Source organism: Bidens hawaiensis, unplaced genomic scaffold (assembly GCF_021521415.1).
Source record: "Bidens hawaiensis isolate Kalapana, Puna unplaced genomic scaffold, B.hawaiensis_p1.1 tig00017259_1, whole genome shotgun sequence".
Classification (NCBI taxonomy): Eukaryota; Viridiplantae; Streptophyta; class Magnoliopsida; order Asterales; family Asteraceae; genus Bidens; species Bidens hawaiensis.
This window is the reverse complement of record NW_027492617.1, coordinates 75,671-92,224: the sequence shown is the minus strand read 5'-3', so window position 1 is coordinate 92,224 and position 16,554 is coordinate 75,671. Positions and strand designations below refer to the sequence as shown.

General features: G+C 40.1%; 1 pseudogene; it reads right to left on the bottom strand.

Moving 5' to 3' along the window:
• Positions 1–5,713: 5,713 nt before the first annotated feature.
• Positions 5,714–13,658, bottom strand: LOC143553519 (succinate dehydrogenase [ubiquinone] iron-sulfur subunit 1, mitochondrial pseudogene; annotated as a pseudogene).
• Between the last annotated feature and the right edge of the window lie 2,896 nt (positions 13,659–16,554).

The window sequence follows — 16,554 nt, the reverse complement described above, 5'->3', positions numbered from 1 at the left end:
CTATCCCTTTCTGTAAGCATAACATCTCCATCTGGTAATTCTTGAACTCTGTACCATTATCACTCCTGATGTACTTAACCTTTCGCCCAACAATATTCTCAACCTTAGTAATCAAGTTAATTACCAACTGAACTGTCTCATCTTTTTCCTTCAGAAAGTATACCCAAGAGTATCGAGAGTAGTCATCGGTTACAACCAAGCAGTATGACGTTCCTGTAGGTTCCCAGCCGGATCTACACGAGATATCTCGTTCTACGTAGGTGCGGAATCCCTACGTAAGACGTTACGAGCGTAGAAGACGATACGAGTTAACACGATCGAACACACGTTACAATAAACAAATACTCGTTATATTGCAACCTTCAACACGTGATATCAATCACTGATTACAGGACTCGTAAACACGTAAAACTAATAAACTGATTGAACCCTTAAAACTTAAGCCGTAACCTAAGTTTATATAATCACGACAACTTCGCCTGGCATGTTCAGGCGAAGTTGTCCCTAACTTCGCTTAGTTCACAAGTTCGCCTGTATCAGCGAACTTGTGAGCTAACTTCGCTTACATACAAACACAAATCCAAAAGACTAACAAACTCGATTACAGACACTTGACACTGAACTACTGACATCATGTACCAACAGACTCCCCCTTGGCAGTAGCTTCATATCTTTATCTTCAAACACGTGTCTTGTAATCTTCAACAATCTTGAATCTTCATCTTTAAGCATGAACTCCTTCGCGTACACAAACTGATACCATTCTTTGATATTTCTTCGCTTCGTCTTTCCAAGCAGGAATATAAAATATTTTCTTCTCATTCAGCACTTGCAGATCAGCTTGCAACAAGTTCACTAGATGCATCGGATCATAGACTCTCAGCAGCTCTTGTTTATCTTCGTTTTCCATCACTGCTTTAGCTGTCTCACAATCTACATACCACCACTTCAACTCTTTGAGCACATCCTTGGGCATTTGTTTCATCGGCACTTCTTTCAAGCACCGGATCGGTTTATACTTCATAATCATCCAAGGCTTGCCATCTGCTCTCAATCCTCTATCTTTGTCTTCGATAAGTTTTCCCTTCGGTGGCTTCAACAGCTCGAACTTCTTTTCCTTTATACTCTCCTTCCAAACAATCTTCCCGATGACTCTAGCCATATTATCATCACTTCTGTTTATCAATCCCAATCTGGCTAAGTCTTTCACCTCACATTCTGGCAATGTATTCAATGATCTCAACATCCTTTTGAAGTACTGAACGCCATCATATCTCTTAATCACAAAGAGCCTCAACTGCTCATCGTATATCCAGCAAATAATCCCTTTTCTCGCTTCAGCATAACCTCTAATATTGTAACTCTTCTTAAACATTGTAGGGACCGCCGGTTTCTTCGTTTTGACGAACCACTGAGCATAGCCTTCTTTCCATCTTGGCTGCTCTTCCCATTCCGTCTCATCATTTCCAATCTCTTGACTCATATCTGTCTTATCCATTTCCGGTATCTCATGCTCCACATTCTCCTCTACTATCTCTCCCTCTTCAACATCATTATCAATCACTATCTCTGCACCAATCTTTTCTATCTCATCACTCGGTAATACATCATCATCACCTACAAACTCATCATCCATCTCCTCAACCTCCACTACCACCACATCATCACCACCAGCTGCACTTGTTGACTCCCCTTGAGTTGTGGAAGTCCCAAGAGCTTGTTCAGTTCTTGGCAACTCACCACCTGCACCTTTCGATGCATTGGGATCATCGTCTCTATCATTGCGCTTCTTCGTTCTCAACTCATCGCCTTTACAGCTCGTCTCCCCCTGAGATGCCAAGAACTCCTTCAAAGCATCTATGATTTTGCCATGTTCTACCAGCAAGGACGACTGTATCTGGTTCTCTGCAACAAGGCGTTGAATAGCCTCGGTCTGGATAATATTAATCCTTGACTGCTCTGCCACGACCCGTTCAAGTGCTGCTATTCGTTCTGAGTCTGATAAGGTTGCATCGAAATCAAACCTCAGATGTGATATATCTTGAGTGTACTGAGGAGGGATTTCCGATGTAACCGGGACCTCAGAAGTATGCATAGACGTAACCGCAAGTGGTATCGTCACCGATAACCTTGCAGTGGCCACAACCGTCGACTCAATAAAATGTGCCACGACCTCCGTTGGAATAAGAGTTGGAGGCGGCAACGATACTATTTCCGGAGCCGAAAGTTGAAATGAAGTGGGTGGGAGGCCAAAAGTAGATGAGGTAGCCACCACAGGAACGTCCGTGGCGCTTGGCCTTGTAACCTGTAATGATGAGGGAACAATAGTCATACCAGACAGTGCGGGTGGGGTGAAACGTACCACCCTTGAGCTCTCACCAGCTCCCGATCCTGCACCTGCCCGTTCCCTTCTTGATCTACGAATCAATTGTTGTACTTGTTCTTCATAATCTGACTCGCTATCATCATCAGCTCTCTTTCTTTTCCCATGAGTCCGTTCATGTGTTACCAAAATCCGTCTTGCTTCGGCCAATTCATCATCAGAATCTGAGTCAGCCACTGTTGTAGCTGCCCTAGTAACATTCACACCCGAAGCTCGTTCAACCGAGACCTGTACATTCTCCTCTGGATCAACCCTCTCCATGTCAAAAAATCCTTGACCGCCAAACTCTGCGTCAAGGTCTACGTTCTCCTCCGGTGACACAACAGGAGCAGCAGGTATAGCTTGAGGTGCTCCTGCCTGTTGTGGTGCCGGGTCCCGAAACTCGTCCCCTCGAGCAGGCACATACCCCGGGTTGATCAAGTACCCGAATAGTGGAGTATGTCGAGGACGGAGCTCAGGTTTGCTCCTCGCACTGGAGGATCTGCATTGGGCGAAGATCCGTTTGCTCACACTTTCTACGTATCTGATTGGGCGGCGCTGAGGTAGCGTTGGAGCAACATGATTCAAGATCATCTGAATGAATCTTGGATACATAATAAATTGCTCACGCGCCACCGCTCTTCTTTGTCGATCTATCTCGTAGAAGACCATCTGACTAAAGCTGTAACGCTTATTATAAGTCAGAGCAGTCATCGCCGACTGCATGGTCGCGCCCATGCCATCAGTGTCCGCCTTTCTCCCTGACATGCATACAATCATGACATGCATGAGAAAGCGCCACTGGTCAAGTAAGAACCCTTTCCTTCTCTGAGTATCTCCCAGGGGACCAGAGTATCCCATCCTCAGAAACGCTCCATCACGGAAAGGAGCCACAAAATCTGTCGGGTCATCCCTCATCTCATCTCCAAATCGTAAAGCCGCCCGGATTTGTTCAGATGAGAACTGAACAATGTGATTGTTGACTGTTGCTCGCATCACCGGGGGCTCGACCCTACAGTCATATTCCACGGTCTGCCAAAAATCCTCAATGTTTGGTAAGGATATCGGCAGTGTTGTCGTAATCGCGTGGAATATACGCGAGCGTAGTAAGAATGTGATGATTTCGCGGAAATCATCAACTCCGCTCGCCTCCGGGTCTAATGTTATATACATGTTGTGACCCGGGAAGAACTGTCTCTGGTTATCACCTCCGTCATCACCGCCTGCACCACCTACAGCAGCCATATCTGCATCAAACAGACCAAGTTAGATAAACGTCAAAGCAAATCACAAGTTCGCCTGTTACCATGAGCGAAGTTGTGATTTATTCTGTATAGGCGAAGTTAGAGGTGGGGCGAAGTTGGGAACAACTTCGTCTCAACTTGAACTTCGTCTGTTAACTGTTAAGTAAAAAGGTCCAGGCGAAGTTAATGATGACTTCGCCTAACCACAACATCGCCTCATATACTGTAACCTAATTAATTTTCAGGCGAAGTTAAACCTCAGGCGAAGTTACGGATAACTTCGCCTAAACTGTAACTTCGCCGAATACGAATCGGCAACAGTTAGGTTTTTCCAACGAGGTGAATCGGGTCAATTTGGAGATTGCAGACTCCGTAAAACTTGATTTAATGACGATTTAGACGATTAGATTGATTATGACCACGTAAAAATACGTTTGAAAATCGGGTATGAAGTTTTGAAAAACTGAGGTCACGAAAATGGGTCGAAATACCCATTGATTAACGTTAAGGAACGTGATTATACGATACAACAATCGTACACACCTATAATACGGATTCGAACTTGAAAATAAGAACACAGAAGAAAATCGATAAGTTCGCTGTGGGTTTAGAGGTTAAGTTCGCTGGATAAGTTCGCTGGGTTTTGAAAATAATGAACCAGTTTGACCTTTAATTTCCTTTATATAGGGTCAAAATTATACAGGCGAAGTTATGGATAACTTCGCCTATGGCAGGCGAAGTTAGGCACAACTTCGCCGAGATTAAAATTTTCAAAACAAACCTTATAATTTGAACAATTTGCAATTAAGTTTTAAAACAACCTTTTAAAGAATTAAATGATACGATCAAGACCAAGTAACCAGGTATAAAATCAAACAACTACATAAGCAGAAAAATTTTAAAAATAAAGTACACGGGATCAAATTTCAGTCTCGATAGGGACTACCATGTTTTAGAAAAGATCCGAACAGGAATCATACTAACTACGTGACTGTCACACAGATCCGTGTTCAGCTGTATTATGACATAAAGAAACAAGTTGTAAGCAGGTAAATAACTTAGAATGGTTTTCATCGTTTTTGTGATACGGGTTAGGTTCAATTAAGCTCAAAACTTAAGTGGGCAACAACTCAGAGATTTTGATACCTCCTATCTATTCTCAAAGCGTATTTGGCTTTCCCCAAGTCACCCCGAGTTGACCTCGACCCGTAGTGTCTGATTAAATAGTAATTACTCTTCAGATCTTCAGACTCTTCTTCCCGTTCTCTATCTTGCATCTTGATTGAGAAGTATAAATATTATGAACTCTAGAATGTCTCAATAACACAATTATTATTATTTTTTTTGTTATTTTTTAAGTATTTACACAACTTCAGATAACTACTGCAAGTCCCGAATCTGGATCACTGCAGTATCTTGACACGCTATCTTCACGGGAATCAGAACACTCACGGGCTCGTGTATGACTGGGTAATCGCTTTTCTGCCTATCATTCGGAAAGATATATATGGAGACATACACAACTCTTAAGGAGTTTCCACGTAAAATCGAGTAGATTTAGTTAGTATCACTTCTACTTTTACGCACCATAAAAAACTACCATGACATACAATGGCTGTTCTAAAGTCTTTTAGGCCTAATAACTTCACTAGTTAAGCACACAGAATCAGTATATCTATCACTTTCCAAGGTTGGATCAATTTTCTGTTAAACATAGTAAAGGAACTTCTTACGAAGTAGTAGACTTGAAAAATAATTTCATCTCCCAAAAAAAATTTTAATTTCTATCGCCCCGATCAAGTCAAGGTCTTCAGGTAAACGACTATCCTGAAGATCCAATGGATCAGCTGGACCGACCACATAGAAGTATGTGTCCTTCTAACTAAGTATGCTCGACTAATTTTCAGCGAAAGAATTAAAAACACATCATAAACCGCCCCGGTCACTTTCAGTTATCTGGTTAATGGCTATCCTCATATTCTACAAGTAGAAATGAGGACCAAACATATCCAAAGATATGTCCTTCAAACTGAGGCAACCGACATAATTCTAAGCGATAATGACGTTTTTTTTTTAATGGCAAAGATACAACCATGCTCACCAATTATTTTCAACAGATGTTCTTACATAATCCCAGAATTTAAATAGGTGATCACACTCATCATTTTCCCTATAAGTTAAATCAAACTGAAATAAAATCCAACACTTACGCCTGAAGGCTCTTGATATTCTGGATTTGCTTCCCGGGGTTCAACCCCTTGGGGCAGGCACGGGCACAGTTCAAAATTGTATGGCAGCGATACAACTTGAATTCATCATTTACAGCATCTAAACGCTCTTTTGTATATTCATCACGACTATCCATAATCCACCGATTGGCGTGAAGCAGCGCAGCCGGCCCTAGATAGGACTCGGGATTCCACCAATAACTCGGGCAGGAAGTACTACAACAAGAACACAAAATACACTCATACATCCCATCGAGCTTGGCCCGGTCCTTCTTACTCTGCAATATCTCCTTCCCATCGGAACTCTTGGACTTGCGCTTCAACCACGGCTCAATACTCTTATACTGGTTATAAAAATTGGTCATGTCCACCACCAAATCTTTAATCACAAACATATGCGGCAGCGGCGTGATCATGGTACCAGCTCCTGCTGTCGGAATCTTTTTCAGACACGCGAGCTCGTTACAGCCGTCGATGTTCATCGCACAAGATCCGCATATTCCCTCACGGCAAGACCTGCGGGAGGTTAAGGTGGGGTCGACTTCGTTCTTGATCTTGATTAAGGCGTCTAGGACCATGGGACCACAGTCGTTGAGGTTGATTTGGTAGGTTTTGAGGGCTTTTGTGGGTTGTCTGGGTTCCATCGGTAAATTTGAAAGCTTTTGAGGTTGGGTTTGGATTCGGGTTCGGGTTTGGATCCGGGTTCGGATGCGTGTGCTCGAGTGATTAGGAGTTTTGAGGATGGTGATGTATTAACCACCCTGGAAAGTGCTCTGATACCAATTGTAGGTTCCCAGCCGGATCTACACGAGATATCTCGTTCTACGTAAGTGCGGAATCCCTACGTAAGACGTTACGAGCGTAGAAGACGATACGAGTTAACACGATCGAACACACGTTACAATAAACAAATACTCGTTATATTGCAACCTTCAACACGTGATATCAATCACTGATTACAGGACTCGTAAACACGTAAAACTAATAAACTGATTGAACCCTTAAAACTTAAGCTGTAACCTAAGTTTATATAATCACGACAACTTCGCCTGGCATGTTCAGGCGAAGTTGTCCCTAACTTCGCTTAGTTCACAAGTTCGCCTGTATCAGCGAACTTGTGAGCTAACTTCGCTTACATACAAACACAAATCCAAAAGACTAACAAACTCGATTACAGACACTTGACACTGAACTACTGACATCATGTACCAACAGTTCCACCTAGACTCTTTACATTCACGGGACCAAAGAGATCCATGTGAAGTAGGTCTAGGGTACTGACAGTTGAGTTAACCTTCTTGGAGTGATGAGGTTTTATGTGTTGCTTTCCCTTCTTGCACGACAAGCATTGATCTTCAAAGTTAAAATTCTTTAAGGGAACACCAATCACCAGCCCATTCTTGACAATGTAATTCATCTTGCGAAGATGTATATGTCCCATTCTTCGATGCCATGACTCTGACTCAGACTCAGTTGCCTTTGACAGAAGACATGATTCTTCTGTTGTCATCTCAGTTGACCTCATATCCATTACATACGTGTTCTTTTCTCTTGGAGCTCTCATTACCACCCATGCCTCTGGTATCTTGAAAGCAGGATAAAGGACGATTGCCTCGTTTCTAGTAAACTGCACCGTGTATTCTTTGTCACAAATCTGAGATACACTCAACAAGTTATGCTTCAATTCTTCCACAAAATTCACTTTCTCTAACTTCATTCTTCTATTTGTCACAGTTCCAATACCAGTGATTCTACCTCCACTCTCTTCAGCGAAACTAACCCTTCCTCCTTGGACAGATTTCCAGTCACGTAACAAATTCTTGTTACCAGTCATGTGCCGGGAACAGCCACTGTCAACAACCCACAGATTGTTTACAGCTCTGTTTGACTGTTCCTGCACAATTAACGAAAAAGATTAAAATCTGGGGACCCAAGACCTACTGGTCTTGGGTCGGTTAAATCTGTTGACCGGCATCCAGTACTTTGGTTGCCCAAAGTCAGTTTGAGAATGATTTCTGTAAGTTCTGAAAGGAAACCTTCTCGAGGATTGACTATGAGGCCATCCAAACCTTAGTGAATTAACTGAATTATAATTGTTGATTTGGTAGTTAACTGGGGAAAAATGAGACCGATTTCTTTGAAATCTTGGATTAGTCCAATGTCTGAAATTTGGTGTGTTCACATTCTTACTAATTTTATAATTAATATTCGTTTTATTCTCAGTTTTCGGAGGCCTCATACCTCTAACTTTTCTCTGGTTTAGAGGACAATCAGCAATAAGGTGTCCTACTTGATTACATCTGAAACAACTTCTGTGTTCAACTTTCGTCTCAACAGTTGTTGCAGAGGTCGAGGTTGCATTACTACCCGTTTGTCTTACATATGGTGGGACGAACGGGTTTAGGGAAGAATTCTTTTCATCAGGCTTATATTCCTCCCCACGTTTTAGTAACACTACCTCTTCTTTTATCTCACCCGATTCAGATGACTTGTCCGAATTAGATGAGACAGAGCTAGGAACAGAAATCTCAACCTTAGAAATTGACTTACTTGGTTCGCTCTTATTAGCTTCAGGTTCGTTAGTCGAAATTTTGACTGGAACAGTCTGACTAATCTCAACATCAGCAGATTTCTGATTACTAGGATTATAAGTATAGTTATTGTTATACGGTGGTGGAACTTCAGAAAATACAATTCCCCCTTTGTTAACTGGGGAACGTTGAACACTTATGATGTGATCAAGCATTGCTGAAGAATTTCTAAATTGTTCAATTTTTCTGTTTAGTTCCACCACTTTTACCTGGTAATCAGCTATCTGTTTATCTTTTTCAGCAATTAGTTTGGTTTTTTCTTCTATCACTTCATAACTAAAATCAATTACTTGTATTTTATTAGCTAGACTGGCTTTAAGACTTCTGATATCCTTTTCACTAGCTTTTATTTTTACTGAGTAACTGTTTTCTCTAGTTTTAGTGTAGTGATGATCTTCTTTTAACGTTTTAAATTGTGCGTCCAAACTAACAAACTGATCAGTTACGGTTTTCAATTGTTCAGACAGATTTTCACATTGTATACAATGAAGTTCAGAACTTACCTCAGAGAGCTGATCGTTCACTTCTGCCATATATGCTTGATTTTCTCTCGTCTCCCTCTCACTTCCACCAGTTTTGATGTTTACCAAATTAGCCTGTTCGAACACTTCCTCAACTTGTATATTCCAGTTGTATCCACCATTCTGTCTAGATACCATAGCTCTATTCTCACTACCTTCCCCATTCTGTTGTGCAGGCCTGTTCTGACTTCGTTCGACTCTCTCATTTGTACATTCCTTAGCAAAGTGACCATTCTGTTGACAGTTGTAACATCGAACCTTTGATTTATCAAACCTTGGTATTTCTCCAACAAACTTTCTACTCGTTTTCATCATGAATCTCTTTACCCTTCTTACTATCATAGCCATCTGCCACTACAGGTCCATCTCTTCCAAATCATCAGCATCGATCTGATCATAGTCCTCATCCAAAGTTGCAGGGTCGACTATTTTACCTTTGATGTAGTTCTCATAAGATGCAATGAAGGATGCATAGAGAGCAAACTGCTGTTCAGCTGATTTAACACTCATGGGCATCTGTGAGTAGTTGTAGCTCGGAACATTTGACGAGAAATTTCCAGTTGTGGCTTGAGGTTTTGAAGTATTACTACCTCCAGCTACGAAACATACATCGCCATCCATATTGAGAATCACATGACCATCCCGAGTTGAGTTTGAGTTTGATTCTCCCTTTGAGTAGTAGGCAGAGGATTTTGATTTTGAACTTGAACTTGGAGTGACTTTCGCACCATACATTCCCGGATCCTGAACCTGATCAGTTGGTGTCTCCTTCCGAACCATGTTAAGTTCAAAATTTCGTAACTTATTGACTGCAGTTTCCAAATCAATATTGACAAAGTCTTTATCCTCTCTCATCAAAACCGTGTACATTTCCCATTTCGGTGGAAGAGTATCAAGGAGTTTCTCTACTATCTCATCTTCCTTGTATTCAATGGAGTAATTACTAAGTTCGGTCATCAAGTGATAATATCTTGTGATGATATCGTCAAGTGATTCATTTTTCAAATACTTGAATACAGAGAATTGGGTATTTAGTAGCTTTGTCTTAGAAGCACGTATCCCCACATTACCTTCATATCTATTTTCTAGTGCTTCCCATAGCTCTCTTGCAGTTTTGTACTTCTTGAAGGTATGAAGAATCTCTTGTGAAAGAGCCATGGTTATTGCTGCATGAGCTTTACTCTCTGCCTCATACATTTTCTTTTCCTCCTCTTCCATCTTACTGTACTTCTTAATTTGATCACGACCTTCAAACAAGGATGTTGGTGGAATGTATCCTTCTTGAATGCAAACCCACATCTTAGCATCTTGATATTTCACATACTGTTCAAACCGATCTTTCCATGCAACGAAATCGGTACCCTTAAGCATTTTTGGAGCTTTGGTTGCTGAACCGGCTTCAACCTCCATTTTTACCAGTTCTGTAATGTTTATTGAAGTCATAGTTGAAAGAAACACGACCCGAAATACGAAGAATTTTTTTTTTTTTTTTTGTAAACAGTTCTCAGGTAGCGAAGTTATTATAACTTCGCTTAAGGATAAGTTCGCCTGACAACTTAACTTCTCTTATAATCAACTTCACCTGACAACTTCGCCTTCTCTATAACTTCGCTTAAACCTTATAAGTTCGCTTAAACCCTACGAACAGTGACGGCAACTTCGCCTGATGAACACAAGGTTTTTTCAGGTTTTAATTGAACGTATTGCGAGGTATGCGAAGGTGTAATGGGTTATATTTGATGGTGGGAGATGGGTAAGACACAAAAACTAGGTATTTCAACATAAACTCGTTCCGCGAATAGTCGAACGGAACGATCTTAACACCCGTGTGATAATCCCGAACCACACAATCACGAGCAAACACTCTGATACCAATTGTAGGTTCCCAGCCGGATCTACACAGGAGTATCTCGTAAAACGAGGGTGCGGAATCCCCACGTAATACAATACGAGCGTAAGATATATGATACGTTGAACCGATAAGCAAACACACGTTACAATACTAATAAACACGATTGTATTGCAACACTTCAACACGTGATCTCAATTATCACTTACACGTTCTGGAAAAACTTAAACAAAACAAGCCGAAGTTGAGGTTTATATAACCTCGACAACTTCGCGTAACAGACTAGACGAAGTTGTCACAACTTCGCTTGTCTACAAGTTTGCCTACATTCCAGGCGAACTTGTGTGACACAATATTGAAAACCAAAACAAACAATCTAACACGATTACAGACACATACAAAACACGAGATACTGAACTACTGACATTATGCACCAACACAAACAAACCTTACGGCAAACCGGGCACGACTCATCTACCGGAAACAAAGGGATCATTAACCGATACTTCAGGATGGCCCGGTACTCCAAAGCCGACATATGTTGGCCCAATCCTTCAATAGGGAGAACACTTAAGAAATCTTGAGCCCGAGGAGCCGAAGAAACTCAAACACCGCTTTCTGACGAGGGGATAAATCAAACTTCATTTCCAAACTCTTGATGATTCCACTATAAAGGGCACTCGCCAAAGCATGTTGGGCTTTAGGGGGGGCGGTGTCTTTATTAGAGAAACCACTAATGTCCAAATCGGGAAGTGAAATGTGCCACCGATCTATCGCACTCCCATAATCGGAGTCAAACCCATCAATACCACAACCTCGAAGAATGTGGTCTTGTAATTCCCAAGATTGCGCCCTCGAGGCCACAAACGCATAAGTAGAAACGTCTGAAGTTGAACATAAACCCAAACCTCCAAAACGAGTCGGAAGTGATGCCAACCTCCATTGAAAATCTCCAAAGAAGGGACCACCACAAACCACGATGTCCTCAATCGCCCCCCGAAGGCCATTGTCAAACACAGAAACTGCTTCCCCTACATACACAGGTTGGCATGTTCTGAGACCAAACAACAACTTTCCAACTCCCATACATGATCGGAGCAAAAGGAGCTCGCATTGAGGGTCCCGCAAATGCGGGAGATAGCTCATCAACTCCACAGCTCGCGAAGCCCTTTTCATAGCAAGTTCACTGATAAACCCGGCATCCCGGCTAACGGCTCCCCCGAGGAGTTTCACACCTAGCACCGGTCTTCCAATCTCACAGGGAAACACCCCCTCCTGCACCTTAACCCCATTGCACGACGGCCAAAATACTTCGGTTTTCTTAATATTAAGTTCAAGGTTCAGGAGGGGACCCTCCGACCTGATAATATCTAAAGCTTTGGCAACCTCTTTAGAGTCCCCAATAATTGTACCATCATCTAGGTACCAAGCATGAAAGAGAAGCTTACAGGAACTCTGGAGTAGATGAATAAGTGGGTGCAGAACTAAGGCGAAAAGAAGAGGTCCCAAAGGGTCCCCCTGCTGAACCCCAGTGGTGGACCAAATGTGGTCATCCCCTACATATAGCCTGGCCGGTTGCCCATATAAAAAGTTCACCCATAAGGAAATAGATGGACATCGGGCCCGAACCTCATTCAGAAGAGCAGTCCTATCCAACAGTTAATAATATATATTAACTGTTTGGATATTTCATAATATATATTATTATATTAAATTTAATAAAAAAAACCTGCACTGGCTTTGCATTAGCTATCCAACTCTCAAAAGTCCCTTGTGTTTGTGTATCTATCTATTATGAAGGGAAAAAATGGTATTCATTTTGTTAAGTTGCAGTATTGGTCATGTTCATATTTCAAGGATTGTTGGCATTATAAGGTTAATGTTATGTTTATTGTTAGATATTAATCTTGTTAAATCTTCAGGCTTCCTATTCATTGTTAAGTTTTATGAATATTGGCTTTAATTTGTATCATGTACATAAGTGGCGAAACTTGGACATACACGTCGAGTGGCCGTACTCAATATGTATAAAAAAATTCATAGACTAGAGGGAGGCGGACTCAAAATTTCGGTCGGAAATGAGTGAATTTATACCATGTATAAAAATTTTGGGCTGAAAAGGGATAAATTTACACTGCCGAGCGAGAAAAATGAGGTCAAGCTCAAAATTTCGATCAGAAAAGAGTAAATTTACACTATGTATAAAAAATTTCGGGCAAAAAGTGGATCAATTTACACTACCGAGAAAAAACCGAGGGGGCGGGCTCAAAATTTAGGTCAAAAACGGGTAAATTTACACTATGTATAAAAATTTTCGTTCGAGAAATGATAACTTTATACTACCGAGCGAAAAACGGAGGGGTCGGGGCCACCCCTGACCCCAACTAAAGCTACGCCCCTGTGTACATTGTTTGTATTTTTGTTGTTTCCATACTAGACAAGTCTTATGTATTTTAATACCTTGTTTTAAGTTTGTATAGTAAACAAAATTGTATTTTGGACAACACTTTTATTCTATGCAGTTTTATTTTTAATATTGTTTAATTATTATTATTACTATATATAATTATGAACTTTGGTGCCGCAAGTGTCTTATTGGGTCACGTGACGTCACCATATTGGTCCGTTAATTTTTTGTATACTTTTTTGTTTTGTTTTCTTTTTGTTTTCAGTTCGATTACTATAACGAACGTAAAGGGAACCGACCACAAGGTCCATTTTTTTTGTTTTAGTTCCGTTAACATAACAAACTTCACGAAAAAGGACCAAACTCATGTAGACTCACCGTCTCAATGTCCGTTATCGATAACGCGCGAGTTTTACCATAGCACAAGTTTACCAATCGACATCCCCGATTGGCCATTGGTCCACCTCAATTTTTATAGTTTTTTCGTTTTTTAGCTTCGGTACCGTAATGCACGTAATCAAAACCGACCAAATTTGTATCGAGTTATTGCCTCAATGCTCAGGACCGACAACACTCGGCAACCGTCGGGGTTTGCCGACCACATAAACACCGTTTTAATTTTGTTTTTTTATATGTTAATTTAACTAATTAATTTTTTAGGTTTTTACGCTCAAAATTTACTAAAGGTGTGTATGCCGTAATGAACGTATCGGATACCGACCAAATTCGTGCCAACCCACCGTTGTAATGCCGAGTAAGATTGACGCCCGGATTTCAACGCTAGTGATTTGTCAGTTGCCCCGGGTAAAAAAATTAGTTTTTTTATAGAGGCTTAATAAAGCCAAAATCGTGAAACCAAAACATTAATAACGGTTCGGTTTTGGTTTTCAATAATTAAAAACCGTTGGTAACGGTTTGACTTAAAAACCATCAGAACCGTCCGTGAACACCCCTATTATAACCTATATGTGTGACGCTAATGTTTTATGCATTGATAGATGCCGGTATTATAACAGACTAACCCAAACCAATAGAATGGATGTTAATGCGCCGCTGCAATACAATGGGTAAAGACCTAGTTATATACAAGAAAGAGTTACATGTCAATAAAGGTATTTGTTTTTTGTTATAAGTATTTTTTTTTAATTTTGTTTAACTCTGACATGATTTATAAATTTTTAAATACATGTTTTAGATTCCTTATTTAACCTCCTTATATTTATATACGTCATAAGTTGAACGTTACAAATTTGTAACTTATGACTTATACACTCACAATCTTCAACTTTTCCAAATACTTTATAACTTATAAGTCACAAAGAGAGATAATAAGAAATCCCAAACACCCCCTAATTTATCATATGTCTTAAGTTACACGTGTATAATAATTTTAGAGTAAAGTGCCATTTTTGTCCTTGTAGTTTGGCAAATAATGCGAATTTAGTCCAAAAAGTTTATTCTTTGCATATGGACCCTCCACGTTTCCAAGTTCTTGCCAATCACATCCAAATTACTAGTCCCGTTAAATTTAATCGCTAAGTCAGGGGCATATATGTCTTTGCACCCTTTCTTTATTATGATACTTATATTAGTGAACTGCGGTTTTCGTCCCTCTAATTTGTCCAAATTTGCAGTTTTAGTCCAGTAGTTTCAAATTTGCAATTTTCTTCCCTATGGTTTCATTTCACTTGCAATTAAACCCGAATTCCCTATTATCGTTAAGTATGGTCGTTAAACCCATCAGTGTGCCCTTCACGTGAGGGGCAGTTTTGTTCCTTGTTTTATTTTCCTTTTTCCCCAAATACACCAGAGCTCCTCACGTGAGGGGGCTTGCGAATTAGGACTGAAGTTTATTTAGGGAAAGAAACGACAAGACTGGTCGTCATGTGAGGGGCACACAAATGGATTAACGACCAAAATTAGCGAGGTTAATAAATTCGAGTTTGATTGCAAGTGAACTGAAACTAGAAGTACGAAAATTACAAACTTGAAATTATTGGACTAAAATCGCAGATTTGGACAAACAAAAGGACGAAAACTGTAGTTCACTAAAATAAGTATTATAATAAAGAAATAGTGAAAAGACGTGTCTACGCCTGGCTTAACGATAAAATTTAACGGAGTTAGTGATTTGGATGTAATTCGCAAGAACTGGGAAACGTGGAGGGTCCATATGCAAAAAATAAACTTTTTGGACTAAATTCGCATTATTTGCCAAATCACAAGGACGAAAATGGCACTTTACTCATAATTTTATTAAAACTAAATGAAGATATACGATGATTTTATATTGTTTGTGATATCTAAATATTAGGTATCTCTTAAAATTTTATATTTACTCAGAATAATATTTTTAAGGGATATTGGTTTTTAATACTCTAAACTTTCACCCGTTGGTAGATAACATTTCCAATTTTTGATTTGTCATACACCACTCTCAGCTTTCATTACATTTTTGATTTTTGATGTTACATTCATTTTGGCGCATGGAGGGTTCAAGCACCATAAATGCCTTTTGTTCCTATAGTTAATTCACCATATGATGCCTCTAATCGGTACTTATCGTTTAAAACGTTATGATGCAAGCCTTGGCTGTTACCCATTTGTTGGTTTGCATCCTGGCTATAATCACTGTTGACCAATGAGATGCTTGCTAACATGATTCCTTTTTATTGCTCTTAATATTAAATGTTGGAGTTTTGTCGTTTTGACATTCTCTTCGACTTCGTATGTTTATCCTAGACTTGCTTCTAGGTCGTGTCTCAGGCTGCGACTTGTTCTTTTCTCTCCCATCATTGTCTTATTCTTTTCATAATGGATTCCTTTCACCTTGGCGGGACATTTTTCCAAAGGTAGAGTTGAAGGATGCGGCTTACTCGTATTACATTGGATAGTTGCCGTTGGCTCCAATGAATGGGCTTGACTCATAGTTAAATTGCCTTCGGTCTCCGAACTGGTCTTAATGATTTTGGTGGTATAATCCCATCAGTATACTTAGTAATTAGTCAAAAACATGTGTTAATTGTGGTAGAAAAATTAACTATTGCTTAATGATTTTTTTCTAGCTCCTACAATTATGCATAATTTCTTGCTCATGGAGTCATGGGTACGTTCATATTTACAATGGCAAGGTTCAGATTCAAATTGAAATGACATTTTTTTAATGGGACGTTAAGAGTGATATAGCCATACTTATTCAAAACTACTGACTAACGGTTTCCTCGATGGTGTGCATGCTTTGACGTACGTTGCAATCAACTTTCTATCACCTTTTTCATCAATAAGAATGAAATCTTCATAAGCGATCTTTTAATAAAAATATTAAGACATATTGGTTAAAAATTAACCACGT